The 20,957-nt window shown below is 45.4% G+C and overlaps 1 long non-coding RNA gene across 1 annotated transcript; it reads left to right on the forward strand.

The window, feature by feature from the left end:
• The first annotated feature begins 3,137 nt into the window (after positions 1-3,137).
• LOC125940772 (uncharacterized) lies at positions 3,138-14,319 on the forward strand. The gene is made up of 4 exons (XR_007463984.1): positions 3,138-3,154; positions 4,162-4,209; positions 10,215-10,282; positions 14,040-14,319. It is a non-coding gene; the product is annotated as an uncharacterized LOC125940772 (long non-coding RNA).
• Positions 14,320-20,957: the final 6,638 nt, after the last annotated feature.

The raw sequence follows: 20,957 nt of genomic DNA on the forward strand, positions 1-20,957 counted from the left end.
TGCATAATAATATCCATGTGCGTATATGTAATTGATCAGCTCCTACGTTAATGATGCGTGTGCTGCATTGCTGTGGCATGAAAAGCATGTTTTTTGTGTTTTCCTGTAAGCCGCATTGGCCACGCGCTCTTGGCCTTCGTATATATATATATTGTGGGTATTTATTGTGCACTTCTTCATCATCTGTACATTATCATCATCATGCGTGTGCCCCTCATCTTCATCGCGCGTGCGGTGGCATCATCATCAGCGTGGACTGTCGAAGGCTGTTCAGGCTGGTTGTGGACGCCGCCCTTCTTCGCCGTGTCGTCTCTCGGGCTCAATAAAGGTCCGACCTTACTGTGACGTCACAAGTGGTGGAGGTGCTTCTTGGTTCCCCGTCCTCTACGCCCCTGGCCTACTCCCTGGAGCTTCGTTCGGGTCGCCGCTTGTGCCCATTGTCCGTCAGCATGTCGCAGGACGAGCAGCCTGGCGCTTCTACCCTAACCATCCCGCCTCCACAAGCCGCACCTTCTGTGATCATCAGCGGCCACCAGCGCGATCCCCATCTGTTCGCTGGTCTTCGTGGTGAAGATGCTGAGGACTGGCTGGATGATTACGAGCGCGTAAGCTCTGCTAATCGGTGGGATGATCCCCACAAGCTCCGCCATGTCTCGTTCTACCTGACCGGTGTGGCGAAGACCTGGTTTTTCAACCATGAGGTTGATTTCACCGATTGGACGAACTTCAAGCAGCAACTACCGCAAGTTTTCGGCACGCCGGCGGTTCGCTCCGCCCTTGCGAAGAAAACTCTGGATGCTCGCAAACAACACTCCGGCGAGTCCTACACATCGTACATCGAGGATGTGCTTGCACTCTGTCGCCGTGTCAATGTTGCCATGGCTGAGTCAGACCGGATACGCCACGTTCTTAAAGGTATTGGGACTGTGGCCTTCAACGCACTCGCAGTCAAGAACCCGGCTACCGTCGCTGACATCGTCTTGACGTGCCAGCGCCTCGACGAGCTCGAGTCCGTACGCTTGCAGCCGGACTTCAGCGAACACCGATCTGCGGCAGACCCCGACTTGCGCTTGATGATCCGGGCGATCATACGCGAAGAACTTCAATCTCTTGGCTTGTCATCTTCGTTGATGATTCCTGCTCAGCCTTCTGGTGCACCATTGCGCGACGTATATATATATATATATATATATATATATATATATATATATATATATATATTCCGGGCTAATAGACGCGGTCAGCTGCTTGACAATGCATGACAGAGCGATGAACCTAGCGTGCATGCCCAGGCAGAGAAGTTACAACGCAAACGCTCACTTCCAAAACTCTTTTTGATTACTGCAGGGCCACGATTTTGTAGCGATGCCTTTCGCTCGATCATATGCCCCTCTTATCATTCACCGCTCATGGCCGGCTAGGCCAGTATTTTGTAGCGATGCCTTTAATGTAATAATGTCTTTACGCGCTTATCGTGCTTTTTCAGTGGTCGGAGCGACGGTCCGCTCGCATTATCAACGGGATCAGCCGGCCTTGAGCGGTGGATTATAAGACTAGAGTAGAATAAGTCATAATGCCTTGATACAAAATCGCGGCCCTCTTCGCTTTGATAACGCGGGCGGGGCGTCGCTCTGACCCCTGACAAAGCGCGAAAAGTGCAAAAAGGAATATCATCGGAGACGGAATCGCTACAAAAACGCGGCCCGCGCGCATGTGCATCTGTGTCTGTGTTGTGCGAGTTTGCGTGCACTGAAAATTTTTTTTATTGCGCTCAGAGAAATCTGATCACGCCACTCTACATGACGCGGTGGGCAAAATGAATGAACGCCAACAATCGTGTTCATTGAGCACGTATACAAAACACACAAACGATCGATGTCAAATTCATAATTACCCTTATGAGTTGGGATGCCATTTTAAGAATGCTTAAGCCTAATGCAGTTCTCACCATTTCTTATCATTAAGCTTCTGTACAACTGTACAACTTTGTACCTTCCACCCATGGAGGGAGGAAACAACTTGAAAAAAAAGTTTTTTTTCCTTCCTCCATGATTCCACCCACTACTGTTGTACGGCATTGCTTTAGCAGTATTTTTCTTTTCTTTTTTGGTTTGGTTTGGGTGATGCAGTGGGGGTCCAGTCGAAGTCGCATGCCAATCCGCATCCATAAAATCCACGGCCATAGCCACAGCTGTCATCTAAGCGAGAACGACTGCGTTGCACTGTGTTAAGCTCGAGATGCTTGTATTAGTTGAATATGAAGTGAACATGACCACTGCGGTTGTCAGGCACACTGCAGTGCAAAACTTTAACCCAGAGAATGTCGTGGATTTCGATCCAATTGTCCTCTACGACATGTGATGGGACGGCGATGCGACAGAGTGCTGCACATGGCTGGTAAGTTCTACTCATTCGTTAATAAGCACACCTTAAATGTTTATACGACTAACGCTTCGAACGATTTAATCTTCAACGGCATGCGTTTTGTCCCGCTCATTGTGCAGTAAGCAAATGGCCGGCGCAATCTCGTAGCGTGACTTTGGGGTTTAGGCCTGGCTGCTTGAGACGTATCTCTTCTTTGATTAGAGTCTCGGGCAGTCTGCGATATGTCTGGAAGGGTCGGCGTTATGAAATGGGGAGGGGGTGCAGCACGCACTGCCGCGGACGCTCAAGGTAGACACTGCTTCGCAGGAGGAGCCATCGGCGCAAATGTGTGCTTCTGGCAGTTAGCAGCAGAATTTTGGTTTTGGACACATAATTTTGGGCGTAAATGTTCAGTGGCTCCGTATTTAGTCTGATGGAATGACATATGCCACATGAGAACCTGTCTACTGCATGAACGGGTATCTGTCATGTAGTGGACGTGGCAGCCACGCTTGCAAATGCTTTGCATTCATGAAAGGATGAAACGAGAGTAATGCCAGGGGGAGACCAGAGGAACTGATATTCTGGCCTGATTTGTTATTATGACACTGGAATGTTTATCACCTAACATTGCTGCCTGTCGGCAGTGTCAGCTTTGTAATGCTTTGTTAAATGCAATGCAGAAACTGAAGAAATGGTGCTGCAGACGTCGAAAAGGCTCAGAAAGCTGTCCTTAGCCGGGACAGCTTTCTACCTTTCTTGCCCATACCTTTGGGCAAGAGCACCAAAGGTATGGCAACTGAAAGTTGACAAGATTTTAGATTTATATGTTGTTGCTGATTTGTGTCATGTGGCTGTGCTTTACATAAAAAAATGGCGCTACATGCTAGCATTTTTTACCCAAGCCCAAACCGCATGCGAGCGATTTTGTGCGCGACGGCGACGAGCGACGGAACAAGCCGTCGTGCAAACTAATCGCTCGTTCTTGTCGCTTGATCGCTTGGTTCTGGAAATCTACAATTCTTCGCCCGGAGCGACTAGCTATGAGCGACTAGCCAATAGCGCGAAGCCAGAACAGGATGTACACCCGGCGACAAAATAAGTCGGGGCATGAAGTCTGAGAAAAAGCTGAATATCTTCGTAGCCTGTAGCAGTAGCAAGTAAAACTGTATACGACAATATTGTTAGCATATTCTAGTCGAAGCCCGAAATGCAAATACCAGGCTACGTTGTGAGGCTGCGGATATATTCAGCTTTTTCTCAGACTTCATGTCCCGGCTTATTTTGTCGCCGGGTGTACATCAGTCAAGTACAACCGATTGTCGTACGGAACAAGCGATTGCCTCAATTTTGATACGCACAAAGATTAGAACCTAGTGCAAGACCTTAAGAAATATTTATGGTGCTGTGTACAGTAAAACATATCAAGTTAAACTAATAGAGCATGCGTCACACCAGTTACGGCGCGTATTTGCTGCCCTCATACCAGCAACACCGGGGAGACAGCGCTCAAAGTCATCGCTCGCGTGTGGTACGACTTGTAGGCGACGCGCGAATGCGACAGCCATCTCCGTCGCGTCACTTGTCGCTGTCGCGTGCAAGATCGCGTGCATGCGATTTATACTTAAGGCTTGTTGAAGGCCTTACAAGAGCATTGCATCTTTTTGCAAAGGAAGTGAGCTCTGCAGTGGACACAATGTAGTGCATATTTGTGCATGAAGACATTTGTGTGTGGCTTTCTATGACTTCAAATTGCACTTCTATGTCTGTGTTCATCTTATTGAGTAATTTTTACAGGAATTATAACTGCCATGGCCTCTATGGCACCTTTGTCACAGGAGCATGGTAAGAGTACATTTTTTGTACAGCACTGTTCAGTTTCAAGCACCAATTTTTTCTAGTTGTGCAGTACTTCACACTCACTGATATTCGTCCATGCTCAGCAGTGCTTACTCACAGCCACTACCTTACAAATGTACCTTTTTCCAGTAAGCGACCCCTCTAGCTGCCGCCACTTCAACTAAATTTGACGGGCAAGACACACACGCTCCCACCGCTTCTCGCCTCTACGCAAAGCATGGTAGCGTTTGACCAAGCAGTCTCTTGCGACGGCTGTCCCTGCTTTTTTTCTTCTTCTGTCGCTTGTGTTGCTGAAGCAGCTTCTCATTGTCCTGCTCTAGCGCATATGTATTTGCTCACATGTAGCAATAACACATTTTACATTTACCGATGCAATGGCAGCATGCTGATGCGATGTGCAGGCCATTTGTAACCAAGATTTGAGAGATTCGCCGGCTTTTGTTCTTCAGGAGCTTGGTCAGTACTTTGACTCAACTGGCGAAGGCATGTGTGAGCGTGAAACGCGCCGCGGCAGGACTTTCTTCAGGATAAACTCGACCGTCGTTTTGAGTGGCTCGACTTGAAGCAGGCGGTCAACAGACGCATGCACGTGCTTGCCCTCAAGAGCAGGCATGCAAGCAGCTCACCATGATGAACAAACATGCAAAACTTCTGCACACATACTGCGAGTGTACTGCAGGGCAAGTGTTGTTTTATATCGAGATATGTATCGTATATGCCATGGTACTGGGGACTAAGTGGACGCAACACAATACGGGGGGGGGCTAAGCAGAATGTAAGTGGACGCAACACATTGTTTTGTCAGGTGCGTAAAGCTTCATTTGCCTGCAAAAAGTAAGACTCGCGAGTTTTGTATAATGCGGCACCGCGGGTGTGTCGCTTTGGCCTCGCACGATGCATTCTGATTGGCTGTGTGGCGAGATTCTTCTTTTCGTTTGGCCCCAGGTAACCGTACAGCTATTTCCGCCTGCATGCGGTAGCACGTTTTTAAGCCAATGGTAAAATCCGTGCGGTATACATACCCGTAGATTAAAACATTGCCGTGACTTCCGAGTCGCTCGTAAGGCGAGAAGTCCAATAATCACAGCGCCAGCATCATGCTGTTACCAGAACGCAGGCTTACCTCACTCAGCAAGAATTGCATGATAACTAGCTGATAACATGGGGTATTTATTTTTTTTTAAATTTGACCGTGCGCTCCACTTCAGTATAATGTTCACCATTCCACGCCGGTTTGTGCAATCGACGGTACAGAAAGTGCCTGCATGAGTTTTGTCGCAAACGCTGTGCCTATCGCTCGAGCACAGCGATAGGCACAGAGTCTTTTTCATCGACAAAAGTGCTTGCAGTCTTTCCCACAAACAGCTAAGTGTTTCCTTTAACCAATATTCTTGCCCAGAACACGAGAAAAATTATTGATCAGCAACTCAAGCTCAGGAAATTGCCGCGGATCATGCAAGGGTTCACGCACTCACTTCGCACACCTGCCCTGTAATAATGGCGGCACGGCATGGAATGCAGCTGGGGCATGCCCATGTGCACAGCTGAATTGGAAAAAGGTCCATTCATTTGAGCCTATAGGTACTCATCATCATAGATTTGCAACCATTTGCACTTTTTCACATTTGCTCTTATGATGTGACTGACGCCCACTCATGGTAACATTGATTTATGCCCGGTCATGTCAGAAATTTCACGAGATCGAAGCGGGTTGTATATTTCTCTTTTTTTTTCTTGACCAAACAGATATGGTGGGCACGCCATTCAAAAGCATGCAACTGAACTTTGTTTTTAACAGAACCTAACAGTTTACCAGAAAAAGCTACCAAAGACCAACTGGTAAAGGCTACATTTTCATGCGGAGTGCTTTTTCTCAAATTTGAAAGTATCTGTGAAGCAACATAAACGGAACATGGACACGTAACTATTATTACATAGTATATACAAACATAAAGGATATAGGTCGTATGGTTTCCCTTTTTAAGAGAAAAAATGCCTTCTAAAAATTTGAGAAATGCTACATTTTACAATATTGTAAAACCGATTTCACCTTTCATTTTCAGTGCCTGAAGGTGGCTTATGTAGCCATATTAAAAGCATGATGCCAAAAGACTTTGGTAGGAAAATGTTTTGTTTCACCTTAATTGTAGTTAGGGGTGTGCTAATATTCGCAACTTTCAAATAATGAATCGAATCAAATAGTCACTATTCATAAATGCGAATATTTCATTAATGCTTTTCAAGTATATCAAAACTTCAGCTATGCCCACATTGGAGCAAAAGTATGGTCAATTCTCACCTCCGCGGGCATAGTATAGGCAAAGCATAAGAACTTGCATAGTAGAGCAGGCTACGCCACTTAGGTAGCCATACTTTATAGGCTATACATCAATGATTTGCACTCTGCAGAGTCCTGCGCATGTGAAGATAATGCTCCATTTCTGCATATAATAACCGCTTCATAATAACTTTAAAAATACTACAATGTGAACACCGTTTTACATTAATTGTGATAACGGCTGTTCAATTCACAAACTATTATTAAAACTGTTCGGTTCGATTCGCTCTGGCGCTATTCGATTCTTTGGGTAACAGCGCAAAACAGATGACCACAAGAAGGGAGACACGTACACACAAGCGCTGACACACAGCGCTTGTACGTACGCGTCTTCCTTCCTGTGGTCGTCTGTTTTGCGCTGTTACCCGAAGTTTCAAGATGTACCAACTCGCCCAAAAAGAAGTATTGATGCTATTCGATTCGTATTCAACTTGGTGTCAAAAGTCACTGTTTGCACACCCCCAATGTGTGGTCCGTGTAATGTTTCTCATTACACTGCATGCGATGCTTCACACAGAACTGACAGTACAATGCCGCGGTGCTTTCCTGTGTGGTGAGAGCGCCAAGTCGTGGCAGGGTGTCATGCTTACAGTCGGGCTATTAATGTTATGGGTACTTAGCCATTTGAAGCTGTTGAATCTGCGAGTAGAATGTGAGCCCAGCAAGAATATAAGAGGGTGGTGAGGGTTCAAAGTGGTGAAGTGTCCCTCTGACAAAATGTGCCCTTTCAGATCTGAGCCAGTTTGGCTTAGTACATTTGCATCTGGGCAAGCTGATATTGCAACTTTGACCACTCAAAGCATGCGCGATTCCATAGAAAGAAGTCTGATATTCCATATAAACACTGCCTTGCATGTAGTGGTTTAGAAGTTGCATCATAATTTCTGCTCAGCAGGATCAAGACCTCTGTTTGAAATATTTAATGCTGTTTTGAGAACAAACAGTACTTGTGTCACATGCTGAACCCAGATATCCTAAGTGTGCAGTACATCCAAATACAATGTGCACCCAGTAACAATACATATATAGAGAATGCATCAGCATATCTGCAGCTAACATAATGGATTGCCTTGCTGAGGGCTCATGTGCCATATTCAGTCCATAACCGAAAGAGCTCAGACACTGTATCGCCAGTTCTGTGTATGCTGTTGTGTGCAGTGCTGTGAAGACAGTGCAGAGCAGTCATAACTTTTTTTGCTTAAGACAAATTATTCCAGAAAAGGAATCGATTTTATAACTTAAATTTTTAGCAAATACACATATTTTTGAAACTGCAGAACAAATTCAAAGAAACATTAATTCAATGGTTCAATTCATAATTGTATGCGAAAAACTTATTTTTGACAATTTTTATCTTGGACCATATTTTGCCTTTTAGTAGAAAATTTATAGGCACGGAGTAAACTTTTCTTTAGGAAATATTTTTGGAATGCAGTTCACACTCTTGACTGTTCATAAAAGTTTTACCATACCATACCATACCATTTCTGGTATGCCTGGCATTGAACAACTCGGAAACATTTTGATCACGCATCATTAGGCTTTGCTGTCAGTGCATGACACAGTTGCAGCATGTGCCTGGTGTCCTGCACCTTACCTTTGAAAAAACCTCACACTATGATATTGTAGATTATTTTATAAATAGGGTTGTGCAAAGCAAAGCCATAATGTTCCTTGATTTGTGTTACATGTAGTGGTTCTGTTTAGCTGCTTGTATGGCAGTTCAAACATTGTACTTAGATTGTTCTTTCACAGTCATTGCCTTTGCTGATTGCTACTCATACAGTCAAACCTCGTTAATACGTAGTCGGCCGTGAATGGTGTTTAGGTATGCAATAAATGATGTACGGATTAGCAGCCAGTGTCACTTCAGCAGCTACTTACCGGCTGGAAAAGAACTACGTCGCGATGCTCTCAAACATACACTCTCGGACAGGCTTTATTCTTGGGTATGCAGCAAGAAATTGGTTATCTTCACTTGCCACCCGTCGTGGTTGCTCAGTTAGCTAAGGCGTTGCGCTGCTGAGCACGAGGTTGCGGTATCAAGTTCCGGCCACGGCAGCCGCATTTCGATGGAGGCGAAATGCAAAAATGCCTGTGTGCTTGCGTTGTAGTGCACGTTAAAGAACCCCAGGTGGTCAAAATTAATCCGGAGCCATCCACTACGGTGTACCTCATAATTGGAACTGGTTTTGGCACGTAAAACCCCAGAAATATCTTCACTTGCCGCGATGACGGCATCTTTCAAACACTACAACACCACGACAGCAAGCACACTGGCGGAATGAAGAAAAAAAAAATGTCAGTTTCACCCGATAGGCGAAGCATCGCTTGCGATTTCAAATTAGTAGACAACTATATGAACTAAGGATAGTAGTTTTATCGGTCATATAAAGTTTTAAACAATCGCTTACCAACTAAGTTAACAAGCACGGTTTAAAGCGTGCACAGTTAAGTATGAACACATCTCTCTCGATGACCGTGGAAACTCGGATGTCCCAACGTTGGGGTGAGGAGGTGCAGCAAGAGCAGCCAGTGAATTGACCTTCGTGCCGTCATTACGAACTAAAGGTTGAAAGCACAGCGCACATGAAGCTACGAGCACTAGTTGCACTTGATTCATATTGCAGATCGCTTTGAAAACGAAGCCTGCGTGGACGCGCGCTTTCTCTACGTCGCAGATTGCTTTCAAGATAGGCGACCGCGCCGCCGCCGCTAAACACCCCCTACTTTCTCGCCTTCTCTGCTGTGCCTCACACGCATCAGAAGCATGCTTCTGCCCCGCCTTTCTCCCTCGTGCGCGTGAGATTGGATTGAGCCACAAACGTCGGCTGACCCTTGCAAGCTTTCACTCGCACATACAGTGTATGGCACGCGGCGACGATGTTAGCGTGTTTGGACTTTATACGAAACCTTAAAGCGAGGATCACGGCAGAAATGGAGAGTCCATAAGATTGCTGTCGCAACAAAATGTGCTTCTGCGCGATTACTACTTGAATTGGATTGGATTCGGCGGCGACAGCGAATTCGCACCTCCTACCGGCAGCTTTTTCGTTACCAGAAGCCAATCTCGAAGGCATGCTCCTATGCGCTGCATTCGGCAACAGCTGTATGAGCATGAAATGCGTCATGATGGCCATGTTTTAAGGTCCTTATCGCTGGCGGCTGTCGTCCGGGTGTCGCAACTCGAGAATCGAACATCTCCGCACATGAAATTTTGCCGAATTTGTGCCTGTGCGTGTAGAACTAGAAAGAAAATAGTATGCAATAACCATTTGATGGCAAATGAGTGACTACGGCTTAAGCGGTCAGGCATGGGGTTCAATGGGGGCTGGGTGGGGGAATCTTCGCGACTACATTTAAACTGCAATTACACATTAAGCGGGTACGTATTAATGAGGTTTGACTGTACCCGAGTTCCTTGAGTGTAGGCAGAAATAATTACCTATGTATTATTGCAGCGTCATTGTACAGGTCATGTTTGCAAGGTACCAGTGTGTACATTTTTGGTTTATATACCCCGGCAATGTGTAATGGTTGCATTATGCTCTTTCGATAGCATGGGACTCCTATATTGCTTTTGAAGTCTTAAATCCTTACCTTTTATGAGACCTGGCAATTCAAGGGAAAAGTTGTACATTTTCTTTTGTAGCTGACATGGACATATTCACTGGAGAGGCCATCGATGTTGTCATCGGATCCTCAAGAGATGACGGAAAGGTAACTTTAACAGTCATAGAACTGTTTTTTAAGGATCGATGTTACATTTATGTGCTGAAAGGGCTCGTACATTTCAGAGTGGGGAAACTGAGCTATGTCCCTTTTGTTTTTCCTTGATGGATGTAAATAGCTGTGTATGATCCACGAACTAGATTTATGGCCGAGTACCATATTTATTCAAATATAGGCCGGTCTCACTCCTAAGCCAGCACCTGAAGGTCTGAAGCCGGTGAAAAAAGTGCTTTTCTTGAAAGTAAGCCGGACAAGTTAGGGCAACAGACACAAAACGCAAACAGCATTTATTAGTCACATCCCGTCCCAGCCCATGCAGTGTTGTCATTGCTGGTCGCCTTGTCGCTTACCTTCTTATCATTGTCAGCATAAAAGAGCAGACAATGTTTGGTGCCATTTAGTGCACTTTAGATGGATGCTGCACTCCTTGAAGGCATGCAATCAATCTTCATTGTGTGTCCCATGCTGCAGTGACCCAGCTCGCCACTTGCGTTAGTTATGTGCCTTTAGTACAAGCTGTTGCTGTTAGCTTGTACGCTTTACCACTCGGCCAGATCGCGAAGTATTTCCGCAGACAATCCATCCTCAAAATGCTTGTTGATACAGACGTCAAGTGGCTGAGGCTGGTCCGTCATGCCACCTGGTATAATAGCGATGTCCATTCAAGCTTGGGAGAGCACAGCCTTCATGCTGTAAGTAAGGTGCCCACAGTACATATCAAGGACAAGGAGACAGTTCTTGGGTGACGTTGCCATGTGATCCTGTGTGGCAGCATTTCTGGGAAAGGCTTCTTAAGCCGGCACTGGCTTTTTCTTATAAATTATGTATGCAGGCAGCTTATGTCAATCAGCTGTGCTATTCAGCATCATGATCGCATGTTGCTTTCCGCAAGTGGCCGAGCACATGACGCCCCTTTGGTGCTGTTGTCATTGGCTTGCTACACCACAGACATACCAAAATGAATGAAAAGGGGTCAGTTTACAGCACTCTACTGCAGCCACTTTTGATTGGCTGGAGTGGCCAAGTAGAAAATCTGACCCTGGTAATATGCTTGCTCTGGTATTTTTGTCTCACATAAATGTTTTAGTTGTGTTTATTGTTGCTTAACAGTATTGCCACAATTTCCTGTGTAGAATAGTGTCCCATGAAAGCACAACTATGCTTGCTCTCATTGCATACAAATGTACTAGAAGTGTTTGTAGATCATCTGCGTTTGCTGGTGGTAGTAAAATTAAGAGTGTGCAGAAATGACAGCAGTGGGATAGTGGGCATAAAGAAACAGCTGTGTGCGAGACTAGCTTGACGGCTCCTCTAACTAAGCCACCATAAAGTGATCTCGATGCTTGTGGAGATGGCCATTTTCGCTGTGTCTTCCAAGCCCATAAAAAAATTGCCGCCACACAGAAGAAACAACTATATAAAATGAAATTGTACTTCTACTATAAGTTAGATGGTGCACGGCGCTCGTAGTGACGCAGGTCTCCAAAACGGCGCGAGAAAACATAATTGATGGACTAATCTTTTATTATGGTAATGTCACTTGTGTGATGCAATCTAGGGTTTGACGAAAACTTGTCTGGCGAGGAAAGAACATGGCTGAATAAACGTACACTCGCCAACTGAAGAACACAAAAACAACATATTGACGTTTTGGCACCCACTACGGGTGCCTTGTTCACAATGAACGAATGCATGGTGATTGATCTTCATTATACATGCGTTGGAAGACGTAAGACCCTTGCGTACAACTCAGGGAGGGGGCCCCGTGTCCGGTTTATTGTGTTAGTCGTAGATTATAGTATGCAAAATGATTCAAGAAGCTATCGGGATAATTTCTTCTCTCTTTCGATGATGAAAGCCGAATGCCAGTTAATACTGTGACCAGTCCTCTCATGATGCTCTGCTAGGGCGCTGGAAACCGTGTGTCCTTTGGCTACATCATTGCGGTGCTGCTGTAGCCTTCTTTTAAAGTTTCCCGTCTCGCCTACGTAGCACGTCTGGCAGTTCTGGCATGGAATTTTGTAGATGATGCCGGGATATTTTTCTTTTTCGAGGCAGTCTTTGACTCGGACGAGTTGTTGTTTTAGCTTGCTTGAAGGGATGTGGCAGATTTGTACATCATAATCTTTGAAAATTCTTGACATTGACTCGTTCACGCTTCGTGCATAGGGGAGAGCCGCCCGTTTCCTTGTTCTCATTGGCCTGATGGGGGGTTCAGCGGCACGCTTTTCTTCAGTCTCTATAAACTGGCTAGGGTAGCCATTGCTGACCAAATCCTGCGTTACTCTCTTCAACTCAGCTCTGCGTGCGTCAGTAGTCGAGCACGATCGGAATGCACGGGTGAACATTGTAGAGGCAACAGATCGTTTGTGTCCAACGGGATGGGCCGAATAAAAGTGCAGATATTTCCCTGTGTGCGTAGGCTTCTGATAAATGCTTGTTGAAAGGCCGGATGCAGTACGCATGACTTCAACGTCAAGTAAAGCCAGGCGACCATTAACTTCTTTTTCAACGGTGAATTCTATTGTGCTTTGGAAAGCCCTCGAAGGTAAAGCCCTCACGACATTCCAGCCCGCTCCAAAATTGTTCCTGCGGTATGTCGACGATTGTTTTTCCATTATCTGCCGCAAAGACGTCGTACCTTTTCTGCAGCACTTGAACTCTTTCCGAAGCTCAATAGAATTCACCGTTGAAGAAGAAGTTAATGGTCGCCTGGCTTTCCTTGACGTTGAAGTCACGCGTACTGCATCCGGCCTTTCAACAAGCGTTTATCGGAAGCCTACGCACACAGGGAAATATCTGCACCTTGATTCGGCCCATCCCGTTAGACACACGATCTGTTGCCTCTACACTGTTCACCCGTGCATTCCGATTGTGCTCGACTACTTATGCACGCAGAGCTGAGTTGAAGAGAGTGACGCAGGATTTGGTCAGTAATGGCAACCACGGCCAGTTTATAAAGACTGAAGGAAAGCGTGTCGTTGAACCCCCTATCAGGCCGATGAGAACAAGGAAACGGGCGGCTCTCCCCTATGCATGAGGCATGAGCGAGTCAATGTCAAGAATTTTCAAAGATTATGATGTACAAGTCTGCCACATCCCTTCAAGCAAGCTAAAACAACAACTCGTCCGAGTCAAAGACTGCCTCGAAAAAGAAAAATATCCCGGCATCGTCTATAAAATTCCTTGCAAGGACTGCCAGGCAGGCGTGCCACGTGTATTCTTCAGTTGGCGAGTGTACGTTTATTCAGCCATGTCACTTGTGTGAAGGCTTTTTTTGTATGTGTATATTAATGTTGATGGCATAATTATGTAATCATGCAGTCCTTGGAACGCAATGCTTGTGCACATTTCTATATTGCATCTAGGGACCGCACAGATCAACCTGAAAATAAAGAGTGGTCTACAGACAACACATGTATTTGAAATTTGGCTACCCAATGTCAAGGTAGATGTTAGTGAGTTCATCGAGCTATAGATAGCAGGGAATATTCTTGCAGATCATTGTCAATTTAACAAATTCAGCGATTGCTATTTATGCTTGGGAGATTTTTATGTGGGAGTGTCTAAAAGATTTTTTAAAATTTTACTGTATAATTTCATTCTGCTCATGCAGGTCAGCCCACTACAACTAATAAATGGCCAGAATGCCAGAAAACAGTAGAGTTGAGAAAATGCATAGTGTATATCGTCCAGTATAAAACCTGTTAGCTACAAGCTATGTATGTGTTATTATATATTGCAGGTGTATGCTGGATCCGGGCAATGAATAGAAAAGGCTGCTTGGGGGACATTGTTGCGGTCTACGTCTTACTATGTTCTGCCGTATGGCGTCCACAATGTATTGGATGCCAGATGAGCTTAAGAACAGAAGCGTGACTGGGACTTTGTCCAACAAGTCGCGATCCAAGGGAAGGACTGAGGCCAGACCAGCCGTGACACCACAAAAGTTGTCATCCTTGAAAAGTATATGAACATACTGTTCCAATGAACTGATCTTCTCATGTATAGATGGCACATGCAAATAGCCACAGTAAAAGCGAAGCTAGTGCTAAAGCACTGTGTTGCGATCATCTGCTACTGAAATATTTCATGTTAAAACTGTAGAAAGAATTTGAGGCATGTGAGTTAACATGAAAAAAGTAATCTGCAGTTTGGTTATTGAATATGCAGCTTTGCAAAAATATTTCATTGAACCGTGGCATATTGTTGGGAACTTTCACTGTGCATGCTGGAAATTATTGTTTAGATGCTTTCATGAATTTTGTACTCGTGATTGCTTTTCTTGTGCAGGCCTCCTCCGGATCTTCATGGGCAACCGTGTCATGCCGGAAGATGAGAAAAAAAAAAGATTGAAAGAAGTGCGCAGGCAATTGGTGCAGAAACTCGCTGACGCGCAAAGAAGGTAGTGCTACTGGTACTGATAGCTACGGGGCTTGTCCCAAAAGTTTGTGCACTGAGCCAGCAAAAACGCGGCAGAGAATGTACTGACATGAACTGCTCAAACTTCTGGGACAGACTTTGTATATTGACCTTACCAGCTAAAATCTAAACAGCACGGCAAAGGCTTAAACGGCACGGCAATTAAAGGCTTAGATTTTACTTTTGAACTAGCCAAGGATAACAGCTTGCAGTTTTTATATCTTGACATAACCCTTACTGATGAAGGTTCCTGCTGGATGTATCGACCCCGTGCCCACAAGGAATTGTTGCCGTATGAGTCTACACACTCCAAGACTGTTAAACGTGCGATTGCCACTATGTGCCTCGAATCCGCCCTTAAAAAATCGTGCTGTCATAAGGCACAAGGAAGCTTTGACGAACAGATTTTGAAATTGAGGAAGGCTGGCTTCCCTTGTGCGGTTGTAAGCACAGTTTCGGAGGCGTTATTGAAAAAGGTGAAAAAAGAAAGAAAAAGAAGCACTGAAGAAGGTCAAACATTCGAAAAGAAAGCCAAACCTGTGGTGATTCCGTATTCTCACAAAGTGGCGCACAATCTTAAACACGTCGCCGTGAAATACAAAATTCCTGTGGTTTTTTCCGCACCCCGAAAACTTGCTACTTTGTGCCGCCTGATTGGTTCTGATAACTCTTTGAAAGCAGGGTGTTCCATTAAACATACGAATCCTTTTGTGAAGTGTGAGGAAGGAGTTGTATACCGTATACCGCTGAAGTGTGGGAAAGAGTACGTCGGCCAAACTGGCCGATGTATTAATGATCGCCTGCGGGAGCATAAGCTTTCATTGAAATATGGTTATGGCTCAAACTTGCCTCTTCATTGCAAGGCCTGCGGCAATGGAAATAAACAAGCATGTGAAGCAACGCTTCAAGATACTACAATCTTGTTTAAAAGTAAAGACTCTGTGGCACGTGAATTGTTGGAGGCCAACCAGATTAGGAAGAGAGGGGAAACATGTGTCAGCTCCCCGTCTCTGAATATATACACAAATGAAAGTGTGTTTTTAGATAAGTTTTAGATTCGCCATTTCCTTCATGCATATCTTCAGTGTTCTCACGCGTGCGCATTCATACAATCAGTGTTCCGCCTTTTTCGTCCCCCCTCTCCCCATGGCTATATATTCAACCACCTTTGACCACAATAAACAGTTGCAAGTAGCGCCTGTCCTGTCTTTGTTCCTTCCTAATGTGCTGTCACTGTTGGCGCTTCATCTTTTGAAAGTGGATCAGGGGTTCCTTGTAGGGATCCTCGAGCAGTTTGGTCGGCCTTCTCATTTCCCTTGTGCCCAGAGTGTGCAGGGCACTACATTATTGCGTGGTGCCATTCTAGCGTGGTGCCTAGCATGCTGTGGATTTTGTGTGGAATGGTGCCCGTTATATATGAATGGACCACTGCCTGGGAGTACGTCAGGACTAATGGAGATTGTTCTTCTGCTTCTGGATCTTGAAAGGCCAGTGCTATGGCTGCTGCCTCCTCCGTGCAAGCCAAAGGGGTCCGAATGGAGCCAGTTATCACTGTGGACTATTGTGAATTTGTTGCCACTCTATGCACGTCCGTGCAGTATATGTCTGGATTTCTTCCATGTTTGTTTTGTAAGGTCTTTGATCGTGCTTTTCTTCTGCTTTGGTTGTGTTCCGTGCTCATGTTCTTTGGGATTGCTGAAACAAATTTTCCCTCCTCTGTATGTTAAGCAGCAAAACTGTTTCTTCCCAGCTGTACTGCCCACTCAGGGGCATCCCACCTTTTACAGCAGGACCCTTCCTAGTTCTGTTGAATTCATATGCTGTCGGTGTGCCACGACCACCACCGTGGTATATTCTTCATATGTGACGTAAATACCAAGAGCGTCCACTTCTTGATGCTCGTGTGTTTTGGTAGCTCCGGAGAAGCCTCGTATGCTGCCCTGATGATGGCGCTCACTTTGGTCGTCTTGGCCTTATTTTAGCCTTTGAAAAGGGAAGCGAGTCAATGCTGCAAGCTGGATCCTCTTCGTACTTGCCAGAGAAGTCATCCTTGATGGATGCTGCACAGGCGTCCTCGGCACCCCAAATGACGATGTCTTTAACTCTGTCGAGTGTGCTAAAGAGAAAAAAAAATTTTTCCCCCTTCCGCCACCAATTTTTTTTCTCTTTTTTTCCCCTCGCTTCTTTGACGGTCAGGACCACGCGTCCACCTCCGTGACTCATCACAGCCATCCACGTGTGGTGCTCTCTCCATCTGTTAGTGCCTCGTTTTAAAAAAACGGGTATTTTTGCTGTTTATTTTGTTTTTTTCCCCTTACACATTGTTTGGAGCCACATGTGCTTTCCACGTGACTTCCCGACACCTTGGGAACGAACGTCTTGTGTATTCTCATTCACTCCGATGAAGGCCGGACCACCGGCCGAAACGTCAGTAAAATAATAGTATTTTTGTTGTTGTTAAACGTGTGAGCATTTCTTTCATAATATATATATATATATATATATATATATATATATATATATACAGGGCGTTTCAGCGAGCACTTTCAAAATTTATTTAAGGTTTCCTGTGGCAGACAGCCCAATTCTAGTTAATGAGCTGGTCTACTCGGAGAGGCTGACATTACTTGCACAAGAAATTGAAATGCATAATCGAGTAATTAATAAAAAATACTAATTAATCTTTTAACTGATTACCTGATGGCCTATATTGCAATTTACAAAATGCAGCGACGGCGTTCGCAAGGTGGATTCACTTAAAATATAATTCTCAGGATGACACCAGTTTCGAGATAATAATTCCCGAACTTTGTGGAGCATTGGCGTTCCAGTTAATTTTGTGCTTCAATGCAAAAAGCGACGTTTTGTTAAGAAGCTAACTGGAACCCCGATGGATTTCTCCGCAAAGTTCGGGAATTAATATCTCGAAACTGGTGTCATCCCGAGAATTCGTTCCAAGTGGATCCGCCTTGCGAACTCCACGACTACAATTCGCAAATTGCAATATGGGCTATCAGGTAATTAGTTAAAAACTTAATTAGTGAATTTTTGTTGGTTAGTCTATTATGTATTTCAATTTTTTTTGCAAGTTATGTCCGCCTCTTCGAGTAGACCAGCTCATTAACTAGAATTGCGCTATCTGCCACAGCCAACCTTAAATAAATTTTGAAAGTGTTCGCTGAAACACCCTGTATATATATATATATATATATATATATATACAGGGTGTTTATATATTTATTATTTTTATTTATTATTATTAGTTTTATTATTAAATATATATATATATATATATTTATATTGCCACTAGGTGTTTTGAGCCCGCAAACAATCATCATTGGGTGCCCAGCAAGAACGGAGAAGACGACGAAATCGAAGATCCCGCGCCAGCTGGAGAACCGCCACTGATGCTTCACAGTCCGAAGAGAAGGCTGGCGTAGGCATTTTCTCTCATTATCTTAATTGGTCCTTCTCTATTCGCCTTCCAGATTACAGACCTATTTTCATAGCAGAATTATTGGCCATTGTCCTAGCGCTACGTAAACTTCCTGCAAATCAATCAACAGCTGTCGTAGTTACAGATTCTCTATCGGTATGTGTGTCGCTTTCCACGGAAACGAATGCAGCTCTCCTTAGCTTGTTTCACAATTTAGTCCCTAAAAGTTTACAAAAAATTAACTTTCTGTGGGTTCCTGGACACCGCGGTTTATATCTAAACGAAATGGCAGATTTATTAGCAAGAACGTCTCTAAGTGGGCCTTTGATCCCTGTTTTACCGGACACTTCTTACGTCACTGCGTCGAGATGCAGAAAATTTTGTTTGCAAAATGATTTAAGCAACTTACCGCTGAAACCATCTACAGACTTTCAGCATCTCGGTTTTTGCTGGAATAAACAGTGGTGCCCTTCTCGGCAGTTGGAAGTTACTTACACCAGACTACGCTGTCGCATCCCGCAATTGAATTTTTATTTACATAGAGCTGGTCTCACGATGTCCCCTCTATGTCACAACTGTAAGGAAATTGAATCAATAGAACATTACTTTTTATCATGCAGACGATATTCACACCACAGAAAGTTATTACTGGAAGCTCCACTTTACAAAATTGGATTAGGTTTAAACATACCAGTATTGTTATCATTGGGGGCTTCAGCACTAGGCTATAGCCACAGAGACGTGTGTTGCGCAGTATTTAATTTTTTAATTGAAACAAAACGATTACCCTGCTAATTATTGTATTTGTATTCTACACATCAGATGCATTCATATCACCTAAATTGATTTCTCCAAATTGTTTTGTTAATATTACCTCCCTCTGATTGTAACAACTCTTCACTTTCACCTTTTTCAGTCAGTCTGACTGCTCGCTCGCGTGCTAATCTGGTTAGTGCGACATCTGTCTTTTTTGTCTTTTACTTGGCATTTCTTGTTTTCTTGTTTTAAAATGTGAATTTTCTTTAGCATTCCCACTGCCGCCCGATTCTTGGCCTATCCCTCTTAGTGGGTGCGAGCCATAACGGAGGTGCATCATCATCATCATCAACCGTTCCTTCGTGTCTGGGATTCTTCGTGTCTGGCTGCTCATACTGTTGCTTGCGCTTGCCTTAGCGCGTGACAAACTGGTGGAGGTGCGGGGTAATCTAATCTATGCACCAAACCCCTCCGAGCAGCAGGATCGCCAGTCCCGTACCGGTGGTTACGCCTGTACACCGCGCCAGCAGGAGGATCCGTGGACAAGCCCCTGAGTTTGGACTCCTCCCAGTGACAATGGCAGCTCCGACCATCCTAACCGGTATGGAAGGCAGTACGCCGATTCATTCTACGCTAATCCATCCGCGAACGCCAAATCCCTTCCACGGTGCCATGCATGAGGATGTTGAAGATTGGCTGGTGCACTATGAACGTGTTGCCGCGTTCAACAAGTGGCACGACGCGGACAAACCGAAAAACGTATATTTCAGCCTCAACGATGGCGCACGTGTTTGGTATGAGAACCTCCAACATGTCCCGGAATACCGCATGCGAAACAGATAGGGCGGTTGTCCGGAGTACGCCAAGGGTTAAGAGAAGGTCCGTAAGGCGATAAGGGCACGTGAACCGAACGTACTGGAACTAACGACGAGTAGAAACTAGTGGCGGGTCTGGAGGTAGTAGGCATCGGTCGCGGAGGAGGTCGGTTGAGAGCGGCAGCGTAAGTCAGAGGCGCAGTCACAGGCGGCGGTGGAGAGGGAGGTGGGAGCGCCTCAGAAACTTGTGCTTGGATCACACGACGGAGCGATGGTTCTAGCGTGGAAGCAGGCTCAGCAACCCACGCTACAAGAGATAGCTGGCGAGCCACTTCTTCCCGAATGTATTGTTGAATCTGCGGCAGCAATCCGGAGTGATCAGCGCTAAGGCATCCAGGCTCCAAGGCCGAGAGGTCCGCGGATTGCACACTGGTGCGACGGGTGGAAAGGGGCTGCTTGCGCAGCTCGTCAAAGCTTTGACAGAGCTCAATTACTTGTGCAACTGTCGTAGGGTTCTTGGCCACGAGCATATGGAAGGCATCGTCGTCTATGCCTTTCATGATATGCCTTATCTTATCGGCTTCGGTCATGGACGCATTCACGCGCTTACAGAGGTCGATGACGTCCTCAATGTAGCTCGTGAAGGTTTCACCGCTTTGTTGAGCGCGACCACGCAAACGGTGTTCAGCACGGAGCCTGCGCACAGCGGGACGGCCGAAGACCGAAGTGAGGGTCTCGGTGAAAGCTGACCAGGGGTGCTATGCAGGATGCACCAAGTTTCTCGTTCACCCGAGTTTTACCCGAGTTTGCTCGATGGCAGTCAATGAACGGAGATAGTAAGGAAGGTGCAATAACAGCACGCAAAAAGAAATGTCGAGATAAAGCCGCGTATGAAAACATGAGCGCACCCTGTGCTGCACAGTGCTTCCGCGCTTCCGCGCTTCAAGCACAGAGGACTGCGCAACAAAATGCGCCAGCGCCGCGTATTTTTATCAACGTATTATCGCAATTTAGCAATACCGTCGCTGTCCCGCTGTCTATCTGTACACTTGCCGTGAGCCGCTTGCCACGCCTTTCTCGGGCGCGTCAAGGGCGTGCCTCCTCTTTCGAGCATTATCTTTCTATCCTCCGTCGAATGCGAACAGGGCACATGCGGTGTATTCTTGCACCTACACTTTCCCTCAATCGAATACATTGAAATACAGCAAATAAAATAACATACATTTTATTTCTT

This window comes from Dermacentor silvarum, chromosome 10 (assembly GCF_013339745.2).
Source record: "Dermacentor silvarum isolate Dsil-2018 chromosome 10, BIME_Dsil_1.4, whole genome shotgun sequence".
Lineage (NCBI taxonomy): Eukaryota > Metazoa > Arthropoda > Arachnida > Ixodida > Ixodidae > Dermacentor > Dermacentor silvarum.